A 24,397-nucleotide genomic window follows, 5' to 3' on the forward strand; every position below is an offset into this window, starting at 1 on the left:
TGGCATCAAAGTGGAATTTCCTGAATATGTCACCAATGCCATGCAATGCGACTGTTGCACAGTATCACGCCTGTTGCCGGCCCTCGCGCGGATGACTCTTTGGGATAGCAGAAAGTGGACGGAAGACTTTTAGGATGATAGTAAAAAAAACAGAAGCGAGCACATGACTTTATTTGCGACGATTGGTGAGTTTTGAATAAAATAGTGAAAATGAAGAAAAAGCGTCTTGCTGGAGAATGCGGGCATCGATCCCGCTACCTCTCGCATGCTAAGCGAGCGCTCTACCATCTGAGCTAATTCCCCTCCTCCTCGAAGGCTCTCGATACACTGCTTCAGAGCTGAAGCACAGTCTCCGGCTCACACTTGCTTGGCTGTCCAGGGACCTGTAGTGCATAAAGCCCTTTCTCTTCATCTGCCGCAGGGGAAATCACAATCTCACCCCTTTGCCCAAAACAAAATACCTTCAGTGGAGCTACAAGTAAAGCTGCAGATGGCCATCCATTGCAATGAGGATTGGCCAACCAGGTATTAATAGCAGAGTGACTCCACTCCCACGCCCTTTCACGCTGGACCTGCGCTTGTGATCAAGAGGCTGCACGCCAGTCCCATAGACCCGAGAGCCCAATTGAAAAGGTGCTTGCTTCTCACTTTATTTCTCTCGCTATTTCTTGCTGTTTTAGGCCGCTGACACGCCGCCTGCAGCCAAAGGACCAGCGCTGGAGTGCCCTTTGTCATTTTTACCAGCTGGCCATATTTTACAATCGAGCGTCAGAATACCAAACAGGTAAGAGTTAGGTCTGGGAATTGAGTCCACTTTCCATCGTGTGTCCCATAAAGCGGAAGTGTCCAGCCGAGTGCAAGCAGGTGCCTTTTGCCCGCGTGTGCTGGGACACTGCAGCTTTGGACGTGAGCCAACTTGTCCTTTTCAGTGGGTCAGTACCTGTGACTCCAGTGAGAGAAGAGGAAAAGAAAGAACTTTCCCCTTTTCTGTCGAGTGGCCCCAGTGGCCTAATGGATAAGGCACTGGCCTCCTAAGCCAGGGATTGTGGGTTCGAGTCCCATCTGGGGTGGTTCGTGGCATTTTGTTCACACTTCTGCCAAAGCATGCAAAAGGTTTTTGCGGTAGTAGGGGGTGGGCGCAGGCTAGTACTTTGCTGGGCGCTGTGAAGTCCAGAACGTGCTCTGCTGGTAGCAGACTTTAAATGCCGGGAGACTGCAGAGTGTAGCAACCCCTCATGTCAGCGAAGAGACGCAGATGAGTGGTAAGAAAGACAGGGAAAATATGCTTTCTGGAATCAGAGCTCCTGCAGACAGGGCTCACTCTTCTGCCAGCTCCGACCTGCTCCGATGAAAACGAAATAAAAGAGCAAAGGCTGCGCACTTTGAACCAATTATTCGAAGCATCGTATTGAAATGAAATAAAAGGTTAACAGCCCTGGGTGGCATCAAAGTGGAATTTCCTGAATATGTCACCAATGCCATGCAATGCGACTGTTGCACAGTATCACGCCTGTTGCCGGCCCTCGCGCGGATGACTCTTTGGGATAGCAGAAAGTGGACGGAAGACTTTTAGGATGATAGTAAAAAAAACAGAAGCGAGCACATGACTTTATTTGCGACGATTGGTGAGTTTTGAATAAAATAGTGAAAATGAAGAAAAAGCGTCTTGCTGGAGAATGCGGGCATCGATCCCGCTACCTCTCGCATGCTAAGCGAGCGCTCTACCATCTGAGCTAATTCCCCTCCTCCTCGAAGGCTCTCGATACACTGCTTCAGAGCTGAAGCACAGTCTCCGGCTCACACTTGCTTGGCTGTCCAGGGACCTGTAGTGCATAAAGCCCTTTCTCTTCATCTGCCGCAGGGGAAATCACAATCTCACCCCTTTGCCCAAAACAAAATACCTTCAGTGGAGCTACAAGTAAAGCTGCAGATGGCCATCCATTGCAATGAGGATTGGCCAACCAGGTATTAATAGCAGAGTGACTCCACTCCCACGCCCTTTCACGCTGGACCTGCGCTTGTGATCAAGAGGCTGCACGCCAGTCCCATAGACCCGAGAGCCCAATTGAAAAGGTGCTTGCTTCTCACTTTATTTCTCTCGCTATTTCTTGCTGTTTTAGGCCGCTGACACGCCGCCTGCAGCCAAAGGACCAGCGCTGGAGTGCCCTTTGTCATTTTTACCAGCTGGCCATATTTTACAATCGAGCGTCAGAATACCAAACAGGTAAGAGTTAGGTCTGGGAATTGAGTCCACTTTCCATCGTGTGTCCCATAAAGCGGAAGTGTCCAGCCGAGTGCAAGCAGGTGCCTTTTGCCCGCGTGTGCTGGGACACTGCAGCTTTGGACGTGAGCCAACTTGCCCTTTTCAGTGGGCCAGTACCTGTGACTCCAGTGAGAGAAGAGGAAAAGAAAGAACTTTCCCCTTTTCTGTCGAGTGGCCACAGTGGCCTAATGGATAAGGCACTGGCCTCCTAAGCCAGGGATTGTGGGTTCGAGTCCCATCTGGGGTGGTTCGTGGCATTTTGTTCACACTTCTGCCAAAGCATGCAAAAGGTTTTTGCGGTAGTAGGGGGTGGGCGCAGGCTAGTACTTTGCTGGGCGCTGTGAAGTCCAGAACGTGCTCTGCTGGTAGCAGACTTTAAATGCCGGGAGACTGCAGAGTGTAGCAACCCCTCATGTCAGCGAAGAGACACAGATGAGTGGTAAGAAAGACAGGGAAAATATGCTTTCTGGAATCAGAGCTCCTGCAGACAGGGCTCACTCTTGTGCCAGCTCCGACCTGCTCCGATGAAAACGAAATAAAAGAGCAAAGGCTGCGCACTTTGAACCAATTATTCGAAGCATCGTATTGAAATGAAATAAAAGGTTAACAGCCCTGGGTGGCATCAAAGTGGAATTTCCTGAATATGTCACCAATGCCATGCAATGCGCCTGTTGCACAGTATCACGCCTGTTGCCGGCCCTCGCGCGGATGACTCTTTGGGATAGCAGAAAGTGGACGGAAGACTTTTAGGATGATAGTAAAAAAAAACAGAAGCGAGCACATGCCTTTATTTGAGACGATTGGTGAGTTTTGAATAAAATAGTGAAAATGAAGAAAAAGCGTCTTGCTGGAGAATGCGGGCATCGATCCCGCTACCTCTCGCATGCTAAGCGAGCGCTCTACCATCTGAGCTAATTCCCCTCCTCCTCGAAGGCTCTCGATACACTGCTTCAGAGCTGAAGCACAGTCTCCGGCTCACACTTGCTTGGCTGTCCAGGGACCTGTAGTGCATAAAGCCCTTTCTCTTCATCTGCCGCAGGGGAAATCACAATCTCACCCCTTTGCCCAAAACAAAATACCTTCAGTGGAGCTACAAGTAAAGCTGCAGATGGCCATCCATTGCAACGAGGATTGGCCAACCAGGTATTAATAGCAGAGTGACTCCACTGCCACGCCCTTTCACGCTGGACCTGCGCTTGTGATCAAGAGGCTGCACGCCAGTCCCATAGACCCGAGAGCCCAATTGAAAAGGTGCTTGCTTCTCACTTTATTTCTCTCGCTATTTCTTGCTGTTTTAGGCCGCTGACACGCCGCCTGCAGCCAAAGGACCAGCGCTGGAGTGCCCTTTGTCATTTTTACCAGCTGGCCATATTTTACAATCGAGCGTCAGAATACCAAACAGGTAAGAGTTAGGTCTGGGAATTGAGTCCACTTTCCATCGTGTGTCCCATAAAGCGGAAGTGTCCAGCCGAGTGCAAGCAGGTGCCTTTTGCCCGCGTGTGCTGGGACACTGCAGCTTTGGACGTGAGCCAACTTGCCCTTTTCAGTGGGTCAGTACCTGTGACTCCAGTGAGAGAAGAGGAAAAGAAAGAACTTTCCCCTTTTCTGTCGAGTGGCCCCAGTGGCCTAATGGATAAGGCACTGGCCTCCTAAGCCAGGGATTGTGGGTTCGAGTCCCATCTGGGGTGGTTCGTGGCATTTTGTTCACACTTCTGCCAAAGCATGCAAAAGGTTTTTGCGGTAGTAGGGGGTGGGCGCAGGCTAGTACTTTGCTGGGCGCTGTGAAGTCCAGAACGTGCTCTGCTGGTAGCAGACTTTAAATGCCGGGAGACTGCAGAGTGTAGCAACCCCTCATGTCAGCGAAGAGACGCAGATGAGTGGTAAGAAAGACAGGGAAAATATGCTTTCTGGAATCAGAGCTCCTGCAGACAGGGCTCACTCTTCTGCCAGCTCCGACCTGCTCCGATGAAAACGAAATAAAAGAGCAAAGGCTGCGCACTTTGAACCAATTATTCGAAGCATCGTATTGAAATGAAATAAAAGGTTAACAGCCCTGGGTGGCATCAAAGTGGAATTTCCTGAATATGTCACCAATGCCATGCAATGCGCCTGTTGCACAGTATCACGCCTGTTGCCGGCCCTCGCGCGGATGACTCTTTGGGATAGCAGAAAGTGGACGGAAGACTTTTAGGATGATAGTAAAAAAAAACAGAAGCGAGCACATGCCTTTATTTGAGACGATTGGTGAGTTTTGAATAAAATAGTGAAAATGAAGAAAAAGCGTCTTGCTGGAGAATGCGGGCATCGATCCCGCTACCTCTCGCATGCTAAGCGAGCGCTCTACCATCTGAGCTAATTCCCCTCCTCCTCGAAGGCTCTCGATACACTGCTTCAGAGCTGAAGCACAGTCTCCGGCTCACACTTGCTTGGCTGTCCAGGGACCTGTAGTGCATAAAGCCCTTTCTCTTCATCTGCCGCAGGGGAAATCACAATCTCACCCCTTTGCCCAAAACAAAATACCTTCAGTGGAGCTACAAGTAAAGCTGCAGATGGCCATCCATTGCAACGAGGATTGGCCAACCAGGTATTAATAGCAGAGTGACTCCACTGCCACGCCCTTTCACGCTGGACCTGCGCTTGTGATCAAGAGGCTGCACGCCAGTCCCATAGACCCGAGAGCCCAATTGAAAAGGTGCTTGCTTCTCACTTTATTTCTCTCGCTATTTCTTGCTGTTTTAGGCCGCTGACACGCCGCCTGCAGCCAAAGGACCAGCGCTGGAGTGCCCTTTGTCATTTTTACCAGCTGGCCATATTTTACAATCGAGCGTCAGAATACCAAACAGGTAAGAGTTAGGTCTGGGAATTGAGTCCACTTTCCATCGTGTGTCCCATAAAGCGGAAGTGTCCAGCCGAGTGCAAGCAGGTGCCTTTTGCCCGCGTGTGCTGGGACACTGCAGCTTTGGACGTGAGCCAACTTGCCCTTTTCAGTGGGTCAGTACCTGTGACTCCAGTGAGAGAAGAGGAAAAGAAAGAACTTTCCCCTTTTCTGTCGAGTGGCCCCAGTGGCCTAATGGATAAGGCACTGGCCTCCTAAGCCAGGGATTGTGGGTTCGAGTCCCATCTGGGGTGGTTCGTGGCATTTTGTTCACACTTCTGCCAAAGCATGCAAAAGGTTTTTGCGGTAGTAGGGGGTGGGCGCAGGCTAGTACTTTGCTGGGCGCTGTGAAGTCCAGAACGTGCTCTGCTGGTAGCAGACTTTAAATGCCGGGAGACTGCAGAGTGTAGCAACCCCTCATGTCAGCGAAGAGACGCAGATGAGTGGTAAGAAAGACAGGGAAAATATGCTTTCTGGAATCAGAGCTCCTGCAGACAGGGCTCACTCTTCTGCCAGCTCCGACCTGCTCCGATGAAAACGAAATAAAAGAGCAAAGGCTGCGCACTTTGAACCAATTATTCGAAGCATCGTATTGAAATGAAATAAAAGGTTAACAGCCCTGGGTGGCATCAAAGTGGAATTTCCTGAATATGTCACCAATGCCATGCAATGCGACTGTTGCACAGTATCACGCCTGTTGCCGGCCCTCGCGCGGATGACTCTTTGGGATAGCAGAAAGTGGACGGAAGACTTTTAGGATGATAGTAAAAAAAACAGAAGCGAGCACATGACTTTATTTGCGACGATTGGTGAGTTTTGAATAAAATAGTGAAAATGAAGAAAAAGCGTCTTGCTGGAGAATGCGGGCATCGATCCCGCTACCTCTCGCATGCTAAGCGAGCGCTCTACCATCTGAGCTAATTCCCCTCCTCCTCGAAGGCTCTCGATACACTGCTTCAGAGCTGAAGCACAGTCTCCGGCTCACACTTGCTTGGCTGTCCAGGGACCTGTAGTGCATAAAGCCCTTTCTCTTCATCTGCCGCAGGGGAAATCACAATCTCACCCCTTTGCCCAAAACAAAATACCTTCAGTGGAGCTACAAGTAAAGCTGCAGATGGCCATCCATTGCAATGAGGATTGGCCAACCAGGTATTAATAGCAGAGTGACTCCACTCCCACGCCCTTTCACGCTGGACCTGCGCTTGTGATCAAGAGGCTGCACGCCAGTCCCATAGACCCGAGAGCCCAATTGAAAAGGTGCTTGCTTCTCACTTTATTTCTCTCGCTATTTCTTGCTGTTTTAGGCCGCTGACACGCCGCCTGCAGCCAAAGGACCAGCGCTGGAGTGCCCTTTGTCATTTTTACCAGCTGGCCATATTTTACAATCGAGCGTCAGAATACCAAACAGGTAAGAGTTAGGTCTGGGAATTGAGTCCACTTTCCATCGTGTGTCCCATAAAGCGGAAGTGTCCAGCCGAGTGCAAGCAGGTGCCTTTTGCCCGCGTGTGCTGGGACACTGCAGCTTTGGACGTGAGCCAACTTGCCCTTTTCAGTGGGTCAGTACCTGTGACTCCAGTGAGAGAAGAGGAAAAGAAAGAACTTTCCCCTTTTCTGTCGAGTGGCCCCAGTGGCCTAATGGATAAGGCACTGGCCTCCTAAGCCAGGGATTGTGGGTTCGAGTCCCATCTGGGGTGGTTCGTGGCATTTTGTTCACACTTCTGCCAAAGCATGCAAAAGGTTTTTGCGGTAGTAGGGGGTGGGCGCAGGCTAGTACTTTGCTGGGCGCTGTGAAGTCCAGAACGTGCTCTGCTGGTAGCAGACTTTAAATGCCGGGAGACTGCAGAGTGTAGCAACCCCTCATGTCAGCGAAGAGACGCAGATGAGTGGTAAGAAAGACAGGGAAAATATGCTTTCTGGAATCAGAGCTCCTGCAGACAGGGCTCACTCTTCTGCCAGCTCCGACCTGCTCCGATGAAAACGAAATAAAAGAGCAAAGGCTGCGCACTTTGAACCAATTATTCGAAGCATCGTATTGAAATGAAATAAAAGGTTAACAGCCCTGGGTGGCATCAAAGTGGAATTTCCTGAATATGTCACCAATGCCATGCAATGCGACTGTTGCACAGTATCACGCCTGTTGCCGGCCCTCGCGCGGATGACTCTTTGGGATAGCAGAAAGTGGACGGAAGACTTTTAGGATGATAGTAAAAAAAACAGAAGCGAGCACATGACTTTATTTGCGACGATTGGTGAGTTTTGAATAAAATAGTGAAAATGAAGAAAAAGCGTCTTGCTGGAGAATGCGGGCATCGATCCCGCTACCTCTCGCATGCTAAGCGAGCGCTCTACCATCTGAGCTAATTCCCCTCCTCCTCGAAGGCTCTCGATACACTGCTTCAGAGCTGAAGCACAGTCTCCGGCTCACACTTGCTTGGCTGTCCAGGGACCTGTAGTGCATAAAGCCCTTTCTCTTCATCTGCCGCAGGGGAAATCACAATCTCACCCCTTTGCCCAAAACAAAATACCTTCAGTGGAGCTACAAGTAAAGCTGCAGATGGCCATCCATTGCAATGAGGATTGGCCAACCAGGTATTAATAGCAGAGTGACTCCACTCCCACGCCCTTTCACGCTGGACCTGCGCTTGTGATCAAGAGGCTGCACGCCAGTCCCATAGACCCGAGAGCCCAATTGAAAAGGTGCTTGCTTCTCACTTTATTTCTCTCGCTATTTCTTGCTGTTTTAGGCCGCTGACACGCCGCCTGCAGCCAAAGGACCAGCGCTGGAGTGCCCTTTGTCATTTTTACCAGCTGGCCATATTTTACAATCGAGCGTCAGAATACCAAACAGGTAAGAGTTAGGTCTGGGAATTGAGTCCACTTTCCATCGTGTGTCCCATAAAGCGGAAGTGTCCAGCCGAGTGCAAGCAGGTGCCTTTTGCCCGCGTGTGCTGGGACACTGCAGCTTTGGACGTGAGCCAACTTGCCCTTTTCAGTGGGTCAGTACCTGTGACTCCAGTGAGAGAAGAGGAAAAGAAAGAACTTTCCCCTTTTCTGTCGAGTGGCCCCAGTGGCCTAATGGATAAGGCACTGGCCTCCTAAGCCAGGGATTGTGGGTTCGAGTCCCATCTGGGGTGGTTCGTGGCATTTTGTTCACACTTCTGCCAAAGCATGCAAAAGGTTTTTGCGGTAGTAGGGGGTGGGCGCAGGCTAGTACTTTGCTGGGCGCTGTGAAGTCCAGAACGTGCTCTGCTGGTAGCAGACTTTAAATGCCGGGAGACTGCAGAGTGTAGCAACCCCTCATGTCAGCGAAGAGACGCAGATGAGTGGTAAGAAAGACAGGGAAAATATGCTTTCTGGAATCAGAGCTCCTGCAGACAGGGCTCACTCTTCTGCCAGCTCCGACCTGCTCCGATGAAAACGAAATAAAAGAGCAAAGGCTGCGCACTTTGAACCAATTATTCGAAGCATCGTATTGAAATGAAATAAAAGGTTAACAGCCCTGGGTGGCATCAAAGTGGAATTTCCTGAATATGTCACCAATGCCATGCAATGCGCCTGTTGCACAGTATCACGCCTGTTGCCGGCCCTCGCGCGGATGACTCTTTGGGATAGCAGAAAGTGGACGGAAGACTTTTAGGATGATAGTAAAAAAAAACAGAAGCGAGCACATGCCTTTATTTGAGACGATTGGTGAGTTTTGAATAAAATAGTGAAAATGAAGAAAAAGCGTCTTGCTGGAGAATGCGGGCATCGATCCCGCTACCTCTCGCATGCTAAGCGAGCGCTCTACCATCTGAGCTAATTCCCCTCCTCCTCGAAGGCTCTCGATACACTGCTTCAGAGCTGAAGCACAGTCTCCGGCTCACACTTGCTTGGCTGTCCAGGGACCTGTAGTGCATAAAGCCCTTTCTCTTCATCTGCCGCAGGGGAAATCACAATCTCACCCCTTTGCCCAAAACAAAATACCTTCAGTGGAGCTACAAGTAAAGCTGCAGATGGCCATCCATTGCAACGAGGATTGGCCAACCAGGTATTAATAGCAGAGTGACTCCACTGCCACGCCCTTTCACGCTGGACCTGCGCTTGTGATCAAGAGGCTGCACGCCAGTCCCATAGACCCGAGAGCCCAATTGAAAAGGTGCTTGCTTCTCACTTTATTTCTCTCGCTATTTCTTGCTGTTTTAGGCCGCTGACACGCCGCCTGCAGCCAAAGGACCAGCGCTGGAGTGCCCTTTGTCATTTTTACCAGCTGGCCATATTTTACAATCGAGCGTCAGAATACCAAACAGGTAAGAGTTAGGTCTGGGAATTGAGTCCACTTTCCATCGTGTGTCCCATAAAGCGGAAGTGTCCAGCCGAGTGCAAGCAGGTGCCTTTTGCCCGCGTGTGCTGGGACACTGCAGCTTTGGACGTGAGCCAACTTGCCCTTTTCAGTGGGTCAGTACCTGTGACTCCAGTGAGAGAAGAGGAAAAGAAAGAACTTTCCCCTTTTCTGTCGAGTGGCCCCAGTGGCCTAATGGATAAGGCACTGGCCTCCTAAGCCAGGGATTGTGGGTTCGAGTCCCATCTGGGGTGGTTCGTGGCATTTTGTTCACACTTCTGCCAAAGCATGCAAAAGGTTTTTGCGGTAGTAGGGGGTGGGCGCAGGCTAGTACTTTGCTGGGCGCTGTGAAGTCCAGAACGTGCTCTGCTGGTAGCAGACTTTAAATGCCGGGAGACTGCAGAGTGTAGCAACCCCTCATGTCAGCGAAGAGACGCAGATGAGTGGTAAGAAAGACAGGGAAAATATGCTTTCTGGAATCAGAGCTCCTGCAGACAGGGCTCACTCTTCTGCCAGCTCCGACCTGCTCCGATGAAAACGAAATAAAAGAGCAAAGGCTGCGCACTTTGAACCAATTATTCGAAGCATCGTATTGAAATGAAATAAAAGGTTAACAGCCCTGGGTGGCATCAAAGTGGAATTTCCTGAATATGTCACCAATGCCATGCAATGCGACTGTTGCACAGTATCACGCCTGTTGCCGGCCCTCGCGCGGATGACTCTTTGGGATAGCAGAAAGTGGACGGAAGACTTTTAGGATGATAGTAAAAAAAACAGAAGCGAGCACATGACTTTATTTGCGACGATTGGTGAGTTTTGAATAAAATAGTGAAAATGAAGAAAAAGCGTCTTGCTGGAGAATGCGGGCATCGATCCCGCTACCTCTCGCATGCTAAGCGAGCGCTCTACCATCTGAGCTAATTCCCCTCCTCCTCGAAGGCTCTCGATACACTGCTTCAGAGCTGAAGCACAGTCTCCGGCTCACACTTGCTTGGCTGTCCAGGGACCTGTAGTGCATAAAGCCCTTTCTCTTCATCTGCCGCAGGGGAAATCACAATCTCACCCCTTTGCCCAAAACAAAATACCTTCAGTGGAGCTACAAGTAAAGCTGCAGATGGCCATCCATTGCAACGAGGATTGGCCAACCAGGTATTAATAGCAGAGTGACTCCACTCCCACGCCCTTTCACGCTGGACCTGCGCTTGTGATCAAGAGGCTGCACGCCAGTCCCATAGACCCGAGAGCCCAATTGAAAAGGTGCTTGCTTCTCACTTTATTTCTCTCGCTATTTCTTGCTGTTTTAGGCCGCTGACACGCCGCCTGCAGCCAAAGGACCAGCGCTGGAGTGCCCTTTGTCATTTTTACCAGCTGGCCATATTTTACAATCGAGCGTCAGAATACCAAACAGGTAAGAGTTAGGTCTGGGAATTGAGTCCACTTTCCATCGTGTGTCCCATAAAGCGGAAGTGTCCAGCCGAGTGCAAGCAGGTGCCTTTTGCCCGCGTGTGCTGGGACACTGCAGCTTTGGACGTGAGCCAACTTGCCCTTTTCAGTGGGTCAGTACCTGTGACTCCAGTGAGAGAAGAGGAAAAGAAAGAACTTTCCCCTTTTCTGTCGAGTGGCCCCAGTGGCCTAATGGATAAGGCACTGGCCTCCTAAGCCAGGGATTGTGGGTTCGAGTCCCATCTGGGGTGGTTCGTGGCATTTTGTTCACACTTCTGCCAAAGCATGCAAAAGGTTTTTGCGGTAGTAGGGGGTGGGCGCAGGCTAGTACTTTGCTGGGCGCTGTGAAGTCCAGAACGTGCTCTGCTGGTAGCAGACTTTAAATGCCGGGAGACTGCAGAGTGTAGCAACCCCTCATGTCAGCGAAGAGACGCAGATGAGTGGTAAGAAAGACAGGGAAAATATGCTTTCTGGAATCAGAGCTCCTGCAGACAGGGCTCACTCTTCTGCCAGCTCCGACCTGCTCCGATGAAAACGAAATAAAAGAGCAAAGGCTGCGCACTTTGAACCAATTATTCGAAGCATCGTATTGAAATGAAATAAAAGGTTAACAGCCCTGGGTGGCATCAAAGTGGAATTTCCTGAATATGTCACCAATGCCATGCAATGCGACTGTTGCACAGTATCACGCCTGTTGCCGGCCCTCGCGCGGATGACTCTTTGGGATAGCAGAAAGTGGACGGAAGACTTTTAGGATGATAGTAAAAAAAACAGAAGCGAGCACATGACTTTATTTGCGACGATTGGTGAGTTTTGAATAAAATAGTGAAAATGAAGAAAAAGCGTCTTGCTGGAGAATGCGGGCATCGATCCCGCTACCTCTCGCATGCTAAGCGAGCGCTCTACCATCTGAGCTAATTCCCCTCCTCCTCGAAGGCTCTCGATACACTGCTTCAGAGCTGAAGCACAGTCTCCGGGTCACACTTGCTTGGCTGTCCAGGGACCTGTAGTGCATAAAGCCCTTTCTCTTCATCTGCCGCAGGGGAAATCACAATCTCACCCCTTTGCCCAAAACAAAATACCTTCAGTGGAGCTACAAGTAAAGCTGCAGATGGCCATCCATTGCAACGAGGATTGGCCAACCAGGTATTAATAGCAGAGTGACTCCACTGCCACGCCCTTTCACGCTGGACCTGCGCTTGTGATCAAGAGGCTGCACGCCAGTCCCATAGACCCGAGAGCCCAATTGAAAAGGTGCTTGCTTCTCACTTTATTTCTCTCGCTATTTCTTGCTGTTTTAGGCCGCTGACACGCCGCCTGCAGCCAAAGGACCAGCGCTGGAGTGCCCTTTGTCATTTTTACCAGCTGGCCATATTTTACAATCGAGCGTCAGAATACCAAACAGGTAAGAGTTAGGTCTGGGAATTGAGTCCACTTTCCATCGTGTGTCCCATAAAGCGGAAGTGTCCAGCCGAGTGCAAGCAGGTGCCTTTTGCCCGCGTGTGCTGGGACACTGCAGCTTTGGACGTGAGCCAACTTGCCCTTTTCAGTGGGTCAGTACCTGTGACTCCAGTGAGAGAAGAGGAAAAGAAAGAACTTTCCCCTTTTCTGTCGAGTGGCCCCAGTGGCCTAATGGATAAGGCACTGGCCTCCTAAGCCAGGGATTGTGGGTTCGAGTCCCATCTGGGGTGGTTCGTGGCATTTTGTTCACACTTCTGCCAAAGCATGCAAAAGGTTTTTGCGGTAGTAGGGGGTGGGCGCAGGCTAGTACTTTGCTGGGCGCTGTGAAGTCCAGAACGTGCTCTGCTGGTAGCAGACTTTAAATGCCGGGAGACTGCAGAGTGTAGCAACCCCTCATGTCAGCGAAGAGACGCAGATGAGTGGTAAGAAAGACAGGGAAAATATGCTTTCTGGAATCAGAGCTCCTGCAGACAGGGCTCACTCTTCTGCCAGCTCCGACCTGCTCCGATGAAAACGAAATAAAAGAGCAAAGGCTGCGCACTTTGAACCAATTATTCGAAGCATCGTATTGAAATGAAATAAAAGGTTAACAGCCCTGGGTGGCATCAAAGTGGAATTTCCTGAATATGTCACCAATGCCATGCAATGCGACTGTTGCACAGTATCACGCCTGTTGCCGGCCCTCGCGCGGATGACTCTTTGGGATAGCAGAAAGTGGACGGAAGACTTTTAGGATGATAGTAAAAAAAACAGAAGCGAGCACATGACTTTATTTGCGACGATTGGCGAGTTTTGAATAAAATAGTGAAAATGAAGAAAAAGCGTCTTGCTGGAGAATGCGGGCATCGATCCCGCTACCTCTCGCATGCTAAGCGAGCGCTCTACCATCTGAGCTAATTCCCCTCCTCCTCGAAGGCTCTCGATACACTGCTTCAGAGCTGAAGCACAGTCTCCGGCTCACACTTGCTTGGCTGTCCAGGGACCTGTAGTGCATAAAGCCCTTTCTCTTCATCTGCCGCAGGGGAAATCACAATCTCACCCCTTTGCCCAAAACAAAATACCTTCAGTGGAGCTACAAGTAAAGCTGCAGATGGCCATCCATTGCAACGAGGATTGGCCAACCAGGTATTAATAGCAGAGTGACTCCACTGCCACGCCCTTTCACGCTGGACCTGCGCTTGTGATCAAGAGGCTGCACGCCAGTCCCATAGACCCGAGAGCCCAATTGAAAAGGTGCTTGCTTCTCACTTTATTTCTCTCGCTATTTCTTGCTGTTTTAGGCCGCTGACACGCCGCCTGCAGCCAAAGGACCAGCGCTGGAGTGCCCTTTGTCATTTTTACCAGCTGGCCATATTTTACAATCGAGCGTCAGAATACCAAACAGGTAAGAGTTAGGTCTGGGAATTGAGTCCACTTTCCATCGTGTGTCCCATAAAGCGGAAGTGTCCAGCCGAGTGCAAGCAGGTGCCTTTTGCCCGCGTGTGCTGGGACACTGCAGCTTTGGACGTGAGCCAACTTGCCCTTTTCAGTGGGTCAGTACCTGTGACTCCAGTGAGAGAAGAGGAAAAGAAAGAACTTTCCCCTTTTCTGTCGAGTGGCCCCAGTGGCCTAATGGATAAGGCACTGGCCTCCTAAGCCAGGGATTGTGGGTTCGAGTCCCATCTGGGGTGGTTCGTGGCATTTTGTTCACACTTCTGCCAAAGCATGCAAAAGGTTTTTGCGGTAGTAGGGGGTGGGCGCAGGCTAGTACTTTGCTGGGCGCTGTGAAGTCCAGAACGTGCTCTGCTGGTAGCAGACTTTAAATGCCGGGAGACTGCAGAGTGTAGCAACCCCTCATGTCAGCGAAGAGACGCAGATGAGTGGTAAGAAAGACAGGGAAAATATGCTTTCTGGAATCAGAGCTCCTGCAGACAGGGCTCACTCTTCTGCCAGCTCCGACCTGCTCCGATGAAAACGAAATAAAAGAGCAAAGGCTGCGCACTTTGAACCAATTATTCGAAGCATCGTATTGAAATGAAATAAAAGGTTAACAGCCCTGGGTGGCATCAAAGTGGAATTTCCTGAATATGTCACCAATGCCATGCAATGCGACTGTTGCACAGTATCACGCCTGTTGCCGGCCCTCGCGCGGATGACTCTTTGGGATAGCAGAAAGTGGACGGAAGACTTTTAGGATGATAGTAAAAAAAACAGAAGCGAGCACATGACTTTATTTGCGACGATTGGTGAGTTTTGAATAAAATAGTGAAAATGAAGAAAAAGCGTCTTGCTGGAGAATGCGGGCATCGATCCCGCTACCTCTCGCATGCTAAGCGAGCGCTCTACCATCTGAGCTAATTCCCCTCCTCCTCGAAGGCTCTCGATACACTGCTTCAGAGCTGAAGCACAGTCTCCGGCTCACACTTGCTTGGCTGTCCAGGGACCTGTAGTGCATAAAGCCCTTTCTCTTCATCTGCCGCAGGGGAAATCACAATCTCACCCCTTTGCCCAAAACAAAATACCTTCAGTGGAGCTACAAGTAAAGCTGCAGATGGCCATCCATTGCAATGAGGATTGGCCAACCAGGTATTAATAGCAGAGTGACTCCACTCCCACGCCCTTTCACGCTGGACCTGCGCTTGTGATCAAGAGGCTGCACGCCAGTCCCATAGACCCGAGAGCCCAATTGAAAAGGTGCTTGCTTCTCACTTTATTTCTCTCGCTATTTCTTGCTGTTTTAGGCCGCTGACACGCCGCCTGCAGCCAAAGGACCAGCGCTGGAGTGCCCTTTGTCATTTTTACCAGCTGGCCATATTTTACAATCGAGCGTCAGAATACCAAACAGGTAAGAGTTAGGTCTGGGAATTGAGTCCACTTTCCATCGTGTGTCCCATAAAGCGGAAGTGTCCAGCCGAGTGCAAGCAGGTGCCTTTTGCCCGCGTGTGCTGGGACACTGCAGCTTTGGACGTGAGCCAACTTGCCCTTTTCAGTGGGTCAGTACCTGTGACTCCAGTGAGAGAAGAGGAAAAGAAAGAACTTTCCCCTTTTCTGTCGAGTGGCCCCAGTGGCCTAATGGATAAGGCACTGGCCTCCTAAGCCAGGGATTGTGGGTTCGAGTCCCATCTGGGGTGGTTCGTGGCATTTTGTTCACACTTCTGCCAAAGCATGCAAAAGGTTTTTGCGGTAGTAGGGGGTGGGCGCAGGCTAGTACTTTGCTGGGCGCTGTGAAGTCCAGAACGTGCTCTGCTGGTAGCAGACTTTAAATGCCGGGAGACTGCAGAGTGTAGCAACCCCTCATGTCAGCGAAGAGACGCAGATGAGTGGTAAGAAAGACAGGGAAAATATGCTTTCTGGAATCAGAGCTCCTGCAGACAGGGCTCACTCTTCTGCCAGCTCCGACCTGCTCCGATGAAAACGAAATAAAAGAGCAAAGGCTGCGCACTTTGAACCAATTATTCGAAGCATCGTATTGAAATGAAATAAAAGGTTAACAGCCCTGGGTGGCATCAAAGTGGAATTTCCTGAATATGTCACCAATGCCATGCAATGCGACTGTTGCACAGTATCACGCCTGTTGCCGGCCCTCGCGCGGATGACTCTTTGGGATAGCAGAAAGTGGACGGAAGACTTTTAGGATGATAGTAAAAAAAACAGAAGCGAGCACATGACTTTATTTGCGACGATTGGTGAGTTTTGAATAAAATAGTGAAAATGAAGAAAAAGCGTCTTGCTGGAGAATGCGGGCATCGATCCCGCTACCTCTCGCATGCTAAGCGAGCGCTCTACCATCTGAGCTAATTCCCCTCCTCCTCGAAGGCTCTCGATACACTGCTTCAGAGCTGAAGCACAGTCTCCGGCTCACACTTGCTTGGCTGTCCAGGGACCTGTAGTGCATAAAGCCCTTTCTCTTCATCTGCCGCAGGGGAAATCACAATCTCACCCCTTTGCCCAAAACAAAATACCTTCAGTGGAGCTACAAGTAAAGCTGCAGATGGCCATCCATTGCAATGAGGATTGGCCAACCAGGTATTAATAGCAGAGTGACTCCACTCCCACGCCCTTTCACGCTGGACCTGCGCTTGTGATCAAGAGGCTGCACGCCAGTCCCATAGACCCGAGAGCCCAATTGAAAAGGTGCTTGCTTCTCACTTTATTTCTCTCGCTATTTCTTGCTGTTTTAGGCCGCTGACACGCCGCCTGCAGCCAAAGGACCAGCGCTGGAGTGCCCTTTGTCATTTTTACCAGCTGGCCATATTTTACAATCGAGCGTCAGAATACCAAACAGGTAAGAGTTAGGTCTGGGAATTGAGTCCACTTTCCATCGTGTGTCCCATAAAGCGGAAGTGTCCAGCCGAGTGCAAGCAGGTGCCTTTTGCCCGCGTGTGCTGGGACACTGCAGCTTTGGACGTGAGCCAACTTGTCCTTTTCAGTGGGTCAGTACCTGTGACTCCAGTGAGAGAAGAGGAAAAGAAAGAACTTTCCCCTTTTCTGTCGAGTGGCCCCAGTGGCCTAATGGATAAGGCACTGGCCTCCTAAGCCAGGGATTGTGGGTTCGAGTCCCATCTGGGGTGGTTCGTGGCATTTTGTTCACACTTCTGCCAAAGCATGCAAAAGGTTTTTGCGGTAGTAGGGGGTGGGCGCAGGCTAGTACTTTGCTGGGCGCTGTGAAGTCCAGAACGTGCTCTGCTGGTAGCAGACTTTAAATGCCGGGAGACTGCAGAGTGTAGCAACCCCTCATGTCAGCGAAGAGACGCAGATGAGTGGTAAGAAAGACAGGGAAAATATGCTTTCTGGAATCAGAGCTCCTGCAGACAGGGCTCACTCTTCTGCCAGCTCCGACCTGCTCCGATGAAAACGAAATAAAAGAGCAAAGGCTGCGCACTTTGAACCAATTATTCGAAGCATCGTATTGAAATGAAATAAAAGGTTAACAGCCCTGGGTGGCATCAAAGTGGAATTTCCTGAATATGTCACCAATGCCATGCAATGCGACTGTTGCACAGTATCACGCCTGTTGCCGGCCCTCGCGCGGATGACTCTTTGGGATAGCAGAAAGTGGACGGAAGACTTTTAGGATGATAGTAAAAAAAACAGAAGCGAGCACATGACTTTATTTGCGACGATTGGTGAGTTTTGAATAAAATAGTGAAAATGAAGAAAAAGCGTCTTGCTGGAGAATGCGGGCATCGATCCCGCTACCTCTCGCATGCTAAGCGAGCGCTCTACCATCTGAGCTAATTCCCCTCCTCCTCGAAGGCTCTCGATACACTGCTTCAGAGCTGAAGCACAGTCTCCGGCTCACACTTGCTTGGCTGTCCAGGGACCTGTAGTGCATAAAGCCCTTTCTCTTCATCTGCCGCAGGGGAAATCACAATCTCACCCCTTTGCCCAAAACAAAATACCTTCAGTGGAGCTACAAGTAAAGCTGCAGATGGCCATCCATTGCAATGAGGATTGGCCAACCAGGTATTAATAGCAGAGTGACTCCACTCCCACGCCCTTTCACGCTGGACCTGCGCTTGTGATCAAGAGGCTGCACGCCAGTCCCATAGACCCGAGAGCCCAATTGAAAAGGTGCTTGCTTCTCACTTTATTTCTCTCGCTATTTCTTGCTGTTTTAGGCCGCTGACACGCCGCCTGCAGCCAAAGGACCAGCGCTGGAGTGCCCTTTGTCATTTTTACCAGCTGGCCATATTTTACAATCGAGCGTCAGAATACCAAACAGGTAAGAGTTAGGTCTGGGAATTGAGTCCACTTTCCATCGTGTGTCCCATAAAGCGGAAGTGTCCAGCCGAGTGCAAGCAGGTGCCTTTTGCCCGCGTGTGCTGGGACACTGCAGCTTTGGACGTGAGCCAACTTGCCCTTTTCAGTGGGCCAGTACCTGTGACTCCAGTGAGAGAAGAGGAAAAGAAAGAACTTTCCCCTTTTCTGTCGAGTGGCCACAGTGGCCTAATGGATAAGGCACTGGCCTCCTAAGCCAGGGATTGTGGGTTCGAGTCCCATCTGGGGTGGTTCGTGGCATTTTGTTCACACTTCTGCCAAAGCATGCAAAAGGTTTTTGCGGTAGTAGGGGGTGGGCGCAGGCTAGTACTTTGCTGGGCGCTGTGAAGTCCAGAACGTGCTCTGCTGGTAGCAGACTTTAAATGCCGGGAGACTGCAGAGTGTAGCAACCCCTCATGTCAGCGAAGAGACACAGATGAGTGGTAAGAAAGACAGGGAAAATATGCTTTCTGGAATCAGAGCTCCTGCAGACAGGGCTCACTCTTGTGCCAGCTCCGACCTGCTCCGATGAAAACGAAATAAAAGAGCAAAGGCTGCGCACTTTGAACCAATTATTCGAAGCATCGTATTGAAATGAAATAAAAGGTTAACAGCCCTGGGTGGCATCAAAGTGGAATTTCCTGAATATGTCACCAATGCCATGCAATGCGCCTGTTGCACAGTATCACGCCTGTTGCCGGCCCTCGCGCGGATGACTCTTTGGGATAGCAGAAAGTGGACGGAAGACTTTTAGGATGATAGTAAAAAAAAACAGAAGCGAGCACATGCCTTTATTTGAGACGATTGGTGAGTTTTGAATAAAATAGTGAAAATGAAGAAAAAGCGTCTTGCTGGAGAATGCGGGCATCGATCCCGCTACCTCTCGCATGCTAAGCGAGCGCTCTACCATCTGAGCTAATTCCCCTCCTCCTCGAAGGCTCTCGATACACTGCTTCAGAGCTGAAGCACAGTCTCCGGCTCACACTTGCTTGGCTGTCCAGGGACCTGTAGTGCATAAAGCCCTTTCTCTTCATCTGCCGCAGGGGAAATCACAATCTCACCCCTTTGCCCAAAACAAAATACCTTCAGTGGAGCTACAAGTAAAGCTGCAGATGGCCATCCATTGCAACGAGGATTGGCCAACCAGGTATTAATAGCAGAGTGACTCCACTGCCACGCCCTTTCACGCTGGACCTGCGCTTGTGATCAAGAGGCTGCACGCCAGTCCCATAGACCCGAGAGCCCAATTGAAAAGGTGCTTGCTTCTCACTTTATTTCTCTCGCTATTTCTTGCTGTTTTAGGCCGCTGACACGCCGCCTGCAGCCAAAGGACCAGCGCTGGAGTGCCCTTTGTCATTTTTACCAGCTGGCCATATTTTACAATCGAGCGTCAGAATACCAAACAGGTAAGAGTTAGGTCTGGGAATTGAGTCCACTTTCCATCGTGTGTCCCATAAAGCGGAAGTGTCCAGCCGAGTGCAAGCAGGTGCCTTTTGCCCGCGTGTGCTGGGACACTGCAGCTTTGGACGTGAGCCAACTTGCCCTTTTCAGTGGGTCAGTACCTGTGACTCCAGTGAGAGAAGAGGAAAAGAAAGAACTTTCCCCTTTTCTGTCGAGTGGCCCCAGTGGCCTAATGGATAAGGCACTGGCCTCCTAAGCCAGGGATTGTGGGTTCGAGTCCCATCTGGGGTGGTTCGTGGCATTTTGTTCACACTTCTGCCAAAGCATGCAAAAGGTTTTTGCGGTAGTAGGGGGTGGGCGCAGGCTAGTACTTTGCTGGGCGCTGTGAAGTCCAGAACGTGCTCTGCTGGTAGCAGACTTTAAATGCCGGGAGACTGCAGAGTGTAGCAACCCCTCATGTCAGCGAAGAGACGCAGATGAGTGGTAAGAAAGACAGGGAAAATATGCTTTCTGGAATCAGAGCTCCTGCAGACAGGGCTCACTCTTCTGCCAGCTCCGACCTGCTCCGATGAAAACGAAATAAAAGAGCAAAGGCTGCGCACTTTGAACCAATTATTCGAAGCATCGTATTGAAATGAAATAAAAGGTTAACAGCCCTGGGTGGCATCAAAGTGGAATTTCCTGAATATGTCACCAATGCCATGCAATGCGCCTGTTGCACAGTATCACGCCTGTTGCCGGCCCTCGCGCGGATGACTCTTTGGGATAGCAGAAAGTGGACGGAAGACTTTTAGGATGATAGTAAAAAAAAACAGAAGCGAGCACATGCCTTTATTTGAGACGATTGGTGAGTTTTGAATAAAATAGTGAAAATGAAGAAAAAGCGTCTTGCTGGAGAATGCGGGCATCGATCCCGCTACCTCTCGCATGCTAAGCGAGCGCTCTACCATCTGAGCTAATTCCCCTCCTCCTCGAAGGCTCTCGATACACTGCTTCAGAGCTGAAGCACAGTCTCCGGCTCACACTTGCTTGGCTGTCCAGGGACCTGTAGTGCATAAAGCCCTTTCTCTTCATCTGCCGCAGGGGAAATCACAATCTCACCCCTTTGCCCAAAACAAAATACCTTCAGTGGAGCTACAAGTAAAGCTGCAGATGGCCATCCATTGCAACGAGGATTGGCCAACCAGGTATTAATAGCAGAGTGACTCCACTGCCACGCCCTTTCACGCTGGACCTGCGCTTGTGATCAAGAGGCTGCACGCCAGTCCCATAGACCCGAGAGCCCAATTGAAAAGGTGCTTGCTTCTCACTTTATTTCTCTCGCTATTTCTTGCTGTTTTAGGCCGCTGACACGCCGCCTGCAGCCAAAGGACCAGCGCTGGAGTGCCCTTTGTCATTTTTACCAGCTGGCCATATTTTACAATCGAGCGTCAGAATACCAAACAGGTAAGAGTTAGGTCTGGGAATTGAGTCCACTTTCCATCGTGTGTCCCATAAAGCGGAAGTGTCCAGCCGAGTGCAAGCAGGTGCCTTTTGCCCGCGTGTGCTGGGACACTGCAGCTTTGGACGTGAGCCAACTTGCCCTTTTCAGTGGGTCAGTACCTGTGACTCCAGTGAGAGAAGAGGAAAAGAAAGAACTTTCCCCTTTTCTGTCGAGTGGCCCCAGTGGCCTAATGGATAAGGCACTGGCCTCCTAAGCCAGGGATTGTGGGTTCGAGTCCCATCTGGGGTGGTTCGTGGCATTTTGTTCACACTTCTGCCAAAGCATGCAAAAGGTTTTTGCGGTAGTAGGGGGTGGGCGCAGGCTAGTACTTTGCTGGGCGCTGTGAAGTCCAGAACGTGCTCTGCTGGTAGCAGACTTTAAATGCCGGGAGACTGCAGAGTGTAGCAACCCCTCATGTCAGCGAAGAGACGCAGATGAGTGGTAAGAAAGACAGGGAAAATATGCTTTCTGGAATCAGAGCTCCTGCAGACAGGGCTCACTCTTCTGCCAGCTCCGACCTGCTCCGATGAAAACGAAATAAAAGAGCAAAGGCTGCGCACTTTGAACCAATTATTCGAAGCATCGTATTGAAATGAAATAAAAGGTTAACAGCCCTGGGTGGCATCAAAGTGGAATTTCCTGAATATGTCACCAATGCCATGCAATGCGACTGTTGCACAGTATCACGCCTGTTGCCGGCCCTCGCGCGGATGACTCTTTGGGATAGCAGAAAGTGGACGGAAGACTTTTAGGATGATAGTAAAAAAAACAGAAGCGAGCACATGACTTTATTTGCGACGATTGGTGAGTTTTGAATAAAATAGTGAAAATGAAGAAAAAGCGTCTTGCTGGAGAATGCGGGCATCGATCCCGCTACCTCTCGCATGCTAAGCGAGCGCTCTACCATCTGAGCTAATTCCCCTCCTCCTCGAAGGCTCTCGATACACTGCTTCAGAGCTGAAGCACAGTCTCCGGCTCACACTTGCTTGGCTGTCCAGGGACCTGTAGTGCATAAAGCCCTTTCTCTTCATCTGCCGCAGGGGAAATCACAATCTCACCCCTTTGCCCAAAACAAAATACCTTCAGTGGAGCTACAAGTAAAGCTGCAGATGGCCATCCATTGCAATGAGGATTGGCCAACCAGGTATTAATAGCAGAGTGACTCCACTCCCACGCCCTTTCACGCTGGACCTGCGCTTGTGATCAAGAGGCTGCACGCCAGTCCCATAGACCCGAGAGCCCAATTGAAAAGGTGCTTGCTTCTCACTTTATTTCTCTCGCTATTTCTTGCTGTTTTAGGCCGCTGACACGCCGCCTGCAGCCAAAGGACCAGCGCTGGAGTGCCCTTTGTCATTTTTACCAGCTGGCCATATTTTACAATCGAGCGTCAGAATACCAAACAGGTAAGAGTTAGGTCTGGGAATTGAGTCCACTTTCCATCGTGTGTCCCATAAAGCGGAAGTGTCCAGCCGAGTGCAAGCAGGTGCCTTTTGCCCGCGTGTGCTGGGACACTGCAGCTTTGGACGTGAGCCAACTTGCCCTTTTCAGTGGGTCAGTACCTGTGACTCCAGTGAGAGAAGAGGAAAAGAAAGAACTTTCCCCTTTTCTGTCGAGTGGCCCCAGTGGCCTAATGGATAAGGCACTGGCCTCCTAAGCCAGGGATTGTGGGTTCGAGTCCCATCTGGGGTGGTTCGTGGCATTTTGTTCACACTTCTGCCAAAGCATGCAAAAGGTTTTTGCGGTAGTAGGGGGTGGGCGCAGGCTAGTACTTTGCTGGGCGCTGTGAAGTCCAGAACGTGCTCTGCTGGTAGCAGACTTTAAATGCCGGGAGACTGCAGAGTGTAGCAACCCCTCATGTCAGCGAAGAGACGCAGATGAGTGGTAAGAAAGACAGGGAAAATATGCTTTCTGGAATCAGAGCTCCTGCAGACAGGGCTCACTCTTCTGCCAGCTCCGACCTGCTCCGATGAAAACGAAATAAAAGAGCAAAGGCTGCGCACTTTGAACCAATTATTCGAAGCATCGTATTGAAATGAAATAAAAGGTTAACAGCCCTGGGTGGCATCAAAGTGGAATTTCCTGAATATGTCACCAATGCCATGCAATGCGACTGTTGCACAGTATCACGCCTGTTGCCGGCCCTCGCGCGGATGACTCTTTGGGATAGCAGAAAGTGGACGGAAGACTTTTAGGATGATAGTAAAAAAAACAGAAGCGAGCACATGACTTTATTTGCGACGATTGGTGAGTTTTGAATAAAATAGTGAAAATGAAGAAAAAGCGTCTTGCTGGAGAATGCGGGCATCGATCCCGCTACCTCTCGCATGCTAAGCGAGCGCTCTACCATCTGAGCTAATTCCCCTCCTCCTCGAAGGCTCTCGATACACTGCTTCAGAGCTGAAGCACAGTCTCCGGCTCACACTTGCTTGGCTGTCCAGGGACCTGTAGTGCATAAAGCCCTTTCTCTTCATCTGCCGCAGGGGAAATCACAATCTCACCCCTTTGCCCAAAACAAAATACCTTCAGTGGAGCTACAAGTAAAGCTGCAGATGGCCATCCATTGCAATGAGGATTGGCCAACCAGGTATTAATAGCAGAGTGACTCCACTCCCACGCCCTTTCACGCTGGACCTGCGCTTGTGATCAAGAGGCTGCACGCCAGTCCCATAGACCCGAGAGCCCAATTGAAAAGGTGCTTGCTTCTCACTTTATTTCTCTCGCTATTTCTTGCTGTTTTAGGCCGCTGACACGCCGCCTGCAGCCAAAGGACCAGCGCTGGAGTGCCCTTTGTCATTTTTACCAGCTGGCCATATTTTACAATCGAGCGTCAGAATACCAAACAGGTAAGAGTTAGGTCTGGGAATTGAGTCCACTTTCCATCGTGTGTCCCATAAAGCGGAAGTGTCCAGCCGAGTGCAAGCAGGTGCCTTTTGCCCGCGTGTGCTGGGACACTGCAGCTTTGGACGTGAGCCAACTTGCCCTTTTCAGTGGGTCAGTACCTGTGACTCCAGTGAGAGAAGAGGAAAAGAAAGAACTTTCCCCTTTTCTGTCGAGTGGCCCCAGTGGCCTAATGGATAAGGCACTGGCCTCCTAAGCCAGGGATTGTGGGTTCGAGTCCCATCTGGGGTGGTTCGTGGCATTTTGTTCACACTTCTGCCAAAGCATGCAAAAGGTTTTTGCGGTAGTAGGGGGTGGGCGCAGGCTAGTACTTTGCTGGGCGCTGTGAAGTCCAGAACGTGCTCTGCTGGTAGCAGACTTTAAATGCCGGGAGACTGCAGAGTGTAGCAACCCCTCATGTCAGCGAAGAGACGCAGATGAGTGGTAAGAAAGACAGGGAAAATATGCTTTCTGGAATCAGAGCTCCTGCAGACAGGGCTCACTCTTCTGCCAGCTCCGACCTGCTCCGATGAA

The 24,397-nt window shown here is 50.5% G+C and overlaps 34 non-coding genes across 34 annotated transcripts; 17 read left to right on the forward strand and 17 right to left on the reverse strand.

Annotated features, from left to right (window-relative positions):
* Positions 1-230: 230 nt before the first annotated feature.
* TRNAA-AGC (transfer RNA alanine (anticodon AGC)) lies at positions 231-303 on the reverse strand. Its single transcript has one exon. It is a non-coding gene; the product is annotated as a tRNA-Ala (tRNA).
* Positions 304-997: 694 nt separating this feature from the next.
* TRNAR-CCU (transfer RNA arginine (anticodon CCU)) lies at positions 998-1,070 on the forward strand. The gene has a single exon. It is a non-coding gene; the product is annotated as a tRNA-Arg (tRNA).
* Positions 1,071-1,670: 600 nt separating this feature from the next.
* TRNAA-AGC (transfer RNA alanine (anticodon AGC)) lies at positions 1,671-1,743 on the reverse strand. The gene has a single exon. It is a non-coding gene; the product is annotated as a tRNA-Ala (tRNA).
* Positions 1,744-2,437: 694 nt separating this feature from the next.
* TRNAR-CCU (transfer RNA arginine (anticodon CCU)) lies at positions 2,438-2,520 on the forward strand. The gene has a single exon. It is a non-coding gene; the product is annotated as a tRNA-Arg (tRNA).
* Positions 2,521-3,111: 591 nt separating this feature from the next.
* On the reverse strand, positions 3,112-3,184 carry TRNAA-AGC (transfer RNA alanine (anticodon AGC)). Its single transcript has one exon. It is a non-coding gene; the product is annotated as a tRNA-Ala (tRNA).
* Positions 3,185-3,878: 694 nt separating this feature from the next.
* Positions 3,879-3,951, forward strand: TRNAR-CCU (transfer RNA arginine (anticodon CCU)). Its single transcript has one exon. It is a non-coding gene; the product is annotated as a tRNA-Arg (tRNA).
* Positions 3,952-4,552: 601 nt separating this feature from the next.
* On the reverse strand, positions 4,553-4,625 carry TRNAA-AGC (transfer RNA alanine (anticodon AGC)). The gene has a single exon. It is a non-coding gene; the product is annotated as a tRNA-Ala (tRNA).
* A 694-nt stretch (positions 4,626-5,319) lies between these two features.
* TRNAR-CCU (transfer RNA arginine (anticodon CCU)) lies at positions 5,320-5,392 on the forward strand. Its single transcript has one exon. It is a non-coding gene; the product is annotated as a tRNA-Arg (tRNA).
* Positions 5,393-5,992: 600 nt separating this feature from the next.
* TRNAA-AGC (transfer RNA alanine (anticodon AGC)) lies at positions 5,993-6,065 on the reverse strand. Its single transcript has one exon. It is a non-coding gene; the product is annotated as a tRNA-Ala (tRNA).
* Positions 6,066-6,759: 694 nt separating this feature from the next.
* TRNAR-CCU (transfer RNA arginine (anticodon CCU)) lies at positions 6,760-6,832 on the forward strand. Its single transcript has one exon. It is a non-coding gene; the product is annotated as a tRNA-Arg (tRNA).
* Positions 6,833-7,432: 600 nt separating this feature from the next.
* TRNAA-AGC (transfer RNA alanine (anticodon AGC)) lies at positions 7,433-7,505 on the reverse strand. Its single transcript has one exon. It is a non-coding gene; the product is annotated as a tRNA-Ala (tRNA).
* A 694-nt stretch (positions 7,506-8,199) lies between these two features.
* TRNAR-CCU (transfer RNA arginine (anticodon CCU)) lies at positions 8,200-8,272 on the forward strand. Its single transcript has one exon. It is a non-coding gene; the product is annotated as a tRNA-Arg (tRNA).
* Positions 8,273-8,873: 601 nt separating this feature from the next.
* On the reverse strand, positions 8,874-8,946 carry TRNAA-AGC (transfer RNA alanine (anticodon AGC)). Its single transcript has one exon. It is a non-coding gene; the product is annotated as a tRNA-Ala (tRNA).
* Positions 8,947-9,640: 694 nt separating this feature from the next.
* Positions 9,641-9,713, forward strand: TRNAR-CCU (transfer RNA arginine (anticodon CCU)). The gene has a single exon. It is a non-coding gene; the product is annotated as a tRNA-Arg (tRNA).
* Positions 9,714-10,313: 600 nt separating this feature from the next.
* On the reverse strand, positions 10,314-10,386 carry TRNAA-AGC (transfer RNA alanine (anticodon AGC)). The gene has a single exon. It is a non-coding gene; the product is annotated as a tRNA-Ala (tRNA).
* A 694-nt stretch (positions 10,387-11,080) lies between these two features.
* TRNAR-CCU (transfer RNA arginine (anticodon CCU)) lies at positions 11,081-11,153 on the forward strand. Its single transcript has one exon. It is a non-coding gene; the product is annotated as a tRNA-Arg (tRNA).
* Positions 11,154-11,753: 600 nt separating this feature from the next.
* On the reverse strand, positions 11,754-11,826 carry TRNAA-AGC (transfer RNA alanine (anticodon AGC)). Its single transcript has one exon. It is a non-coding gene; the product is annotated as a tRNA-Ala (tRNA).
* A 694-nt stretch (positions 11,827-12,520) lies between these two features.
* On the forward strand, positions 12,521-12,593 carry TRNAR-CCU (transfer RNA arginine (anticodon CCU)). The gene has a single exon. It is a non-coding gene; the product is annotated as a tRNA-Arg (tRNA).
* Positions 12,594-13,193: 600 nt separating this feature from the next.
* TRNAA-AGC (transfer RNA alanine (anticodon AGC)) lies at positions 13,194-13,266 on the reverse strand. The gene has a single exon. It is a non-coding gene; the product is annotated as a tRNA-Ala (tRNA).
* A 694-nt stretch (positions 13,267-13,960) lies between these two features.
* TRNAR-CCU (transfer RNA arginine (anticodon CCU)) lies at positions 13,961-14,033 on the forward strand. Its single transcript has one exon. It is a non-coding gene; the product is annotated as a tRNA-Arg (tRNA).
* A 600-nt stretch (positions 14,034-14,633) lies between these two features.
* Positions 14,634-14,706, reverse strand: TRNAA-AGC (transfer RNA alanine (anticodon AGC)). The gene has a single exon. It is a non-coding gene; the product is annotated as a tRNA-Ala (tRNA).
* Positions 14,707-15,400: 694 nt separating this feature from the next.
* TRNAR-CCU (transfer RNA arginine (anticodon CCU)) lies at positions 15,401-15,473 on the forward strand. Its single transcript has one exon. It is a non-coding gene; the product is annotated as a tRNA-Arg (tRNA).
* Positions 15,474-16,073: 600 nt separating this feature from the next.
* TRNAA-AGC (transfer RNA alanine (anticodon AGC)) lies at positions 16,074-16,146 on the reverse strand. Its single transcript has one exon. It is a non-coding gene; the product is annotated as a tRNA-Ala (tRNA).
* Positions 16,147-16,840: 694 nt separating this feature from the next.
* Positions 16,841-16,913, forward strand: TRNAR-CCU (transfer RNA arginine (anticodon CCU)). The gene has a single exon. It is a non-coding gene; the product is annotated as a tRNA-Arg (tRNA).
* Positions 16,914-17,513: 600 nt separating this feature from the next.
* Positions 17,514-17,586, reverse strand: TRNAA-AGC (transfer RNA alanine (anticodon AGC)). The gene has a single exon. It is a non-coding gene; the product is annotated as a tRNA-Ala (tRNA).
* A 694-nt stretch (positions 17,587-18,280) lies between these two features.
* On the forward strand, positions 18,281-18,363 carry TRNAR-CCU (transfer RNA arginine (anticodon CCU)). The gene has a single exon. It is a non-coding gene; the product is annotated as a tRNA-Arg (tRNA).
* Positions 18,364-18,954: 591 nt separating this feature from the next.
* Positions 18,955-19,027, reverse strand: TRNAA-AGC (transfer RNA alanine (anticodon AGC)). Its single transcript has one exon. It is a non-coding gene; the product is annotated as a tRNA-Ala (tRNA).
* A 694-nt stretch (positions 19,028-19,721) lies between these two features.
* On the forward strand, positions 19,722-19,794 carry TRNAR-CCU (transfer RNA arginine (anticodon CCU)). Its single transcript has one exon. It is a non-coding gene; the product is annotated as a tRNA-Arg (tRNA).
* Positions 19,795-20,395: 601 nt separating this feature from the next.
* TRNAA-AGC (transfer RNA alanine (anticodon AGC)) lies at positions 20,396-20,468 on the reverse strand. The gene has a single exon. It is a non-coding gene; the product is annotated as a tRNA-Ala (tRNA).
* A 694-nt stretch (positions 20,469-21,162) lies between these two features.
* Positions 21,163-21,235, forward strand: TRNAR-CCU (transfer RNA arginine (anticodon CCU)). The gene has a single exon. It is a non-coding gene; the product is annotated as a tRNA-Arg (tRNA).
* Positions 21,236-21,835: 600 nt separating this feature from the next.
* TRNAA-AGC (transfer RNA alanine (anticodon AGC)) lies at positions 21,836-21,908 on the reverse strand. The gene has a single exon. It is a non-coding gene; the product is annotated as a tRNA-Ala (tRNA).
* Positions 21,909-22,602: 694 nt separating this feature from the next.
* TRNAR-CCU (transfer RNA arginine (anticodon CCU)) lies at positions 22,603-22,675 on the forward strand. Its single transcript has one exon. It is a non-coding gene; the product is annotated as a tRNA-Arg (tRNA).
* A 600-nt stretch (positions 22,676-23,275) lies between these two features.
* Positions 23,276-23,348, reverse strand: TRNAA-AGC (transfer RNA alanine (anticodon AGC)). The gene has a single exon. It is a non-coding gene; the product is annotated as a tRNA-Ala (tRNA).
* A 694-nt stretch (positions 23,349-24,042) lies between these two features.
* On the forward strand, positions 24,043-24,115 carry TRNAR-CCU (transfer RNA arginine (anticodon CCU)). Its single transcript has one exon. It is a non-coding gene; the product is annotated as a tRNA-Arg (tRNA).
* Positions 24,116-24,397: the final 282 nt, after the last annotated feature.

This window comes from Ambystoma mexicanum, chromosome 5q (assembly GCF_040938575.1).
Source record: "Ambystoma mexicanum isolate Mex_15411 chromosome 5q, UKY_AmexF1_1, whole genome shotgun sequence".
In the NCBI taxonomy this organism is placed as follows: domain Eukaryota; kingdom Metazoa; phylum Chordata; class Amphibia; order Caudata; family Ambystomatidae; genus Ambystoma; species Ambystoma mexicanum.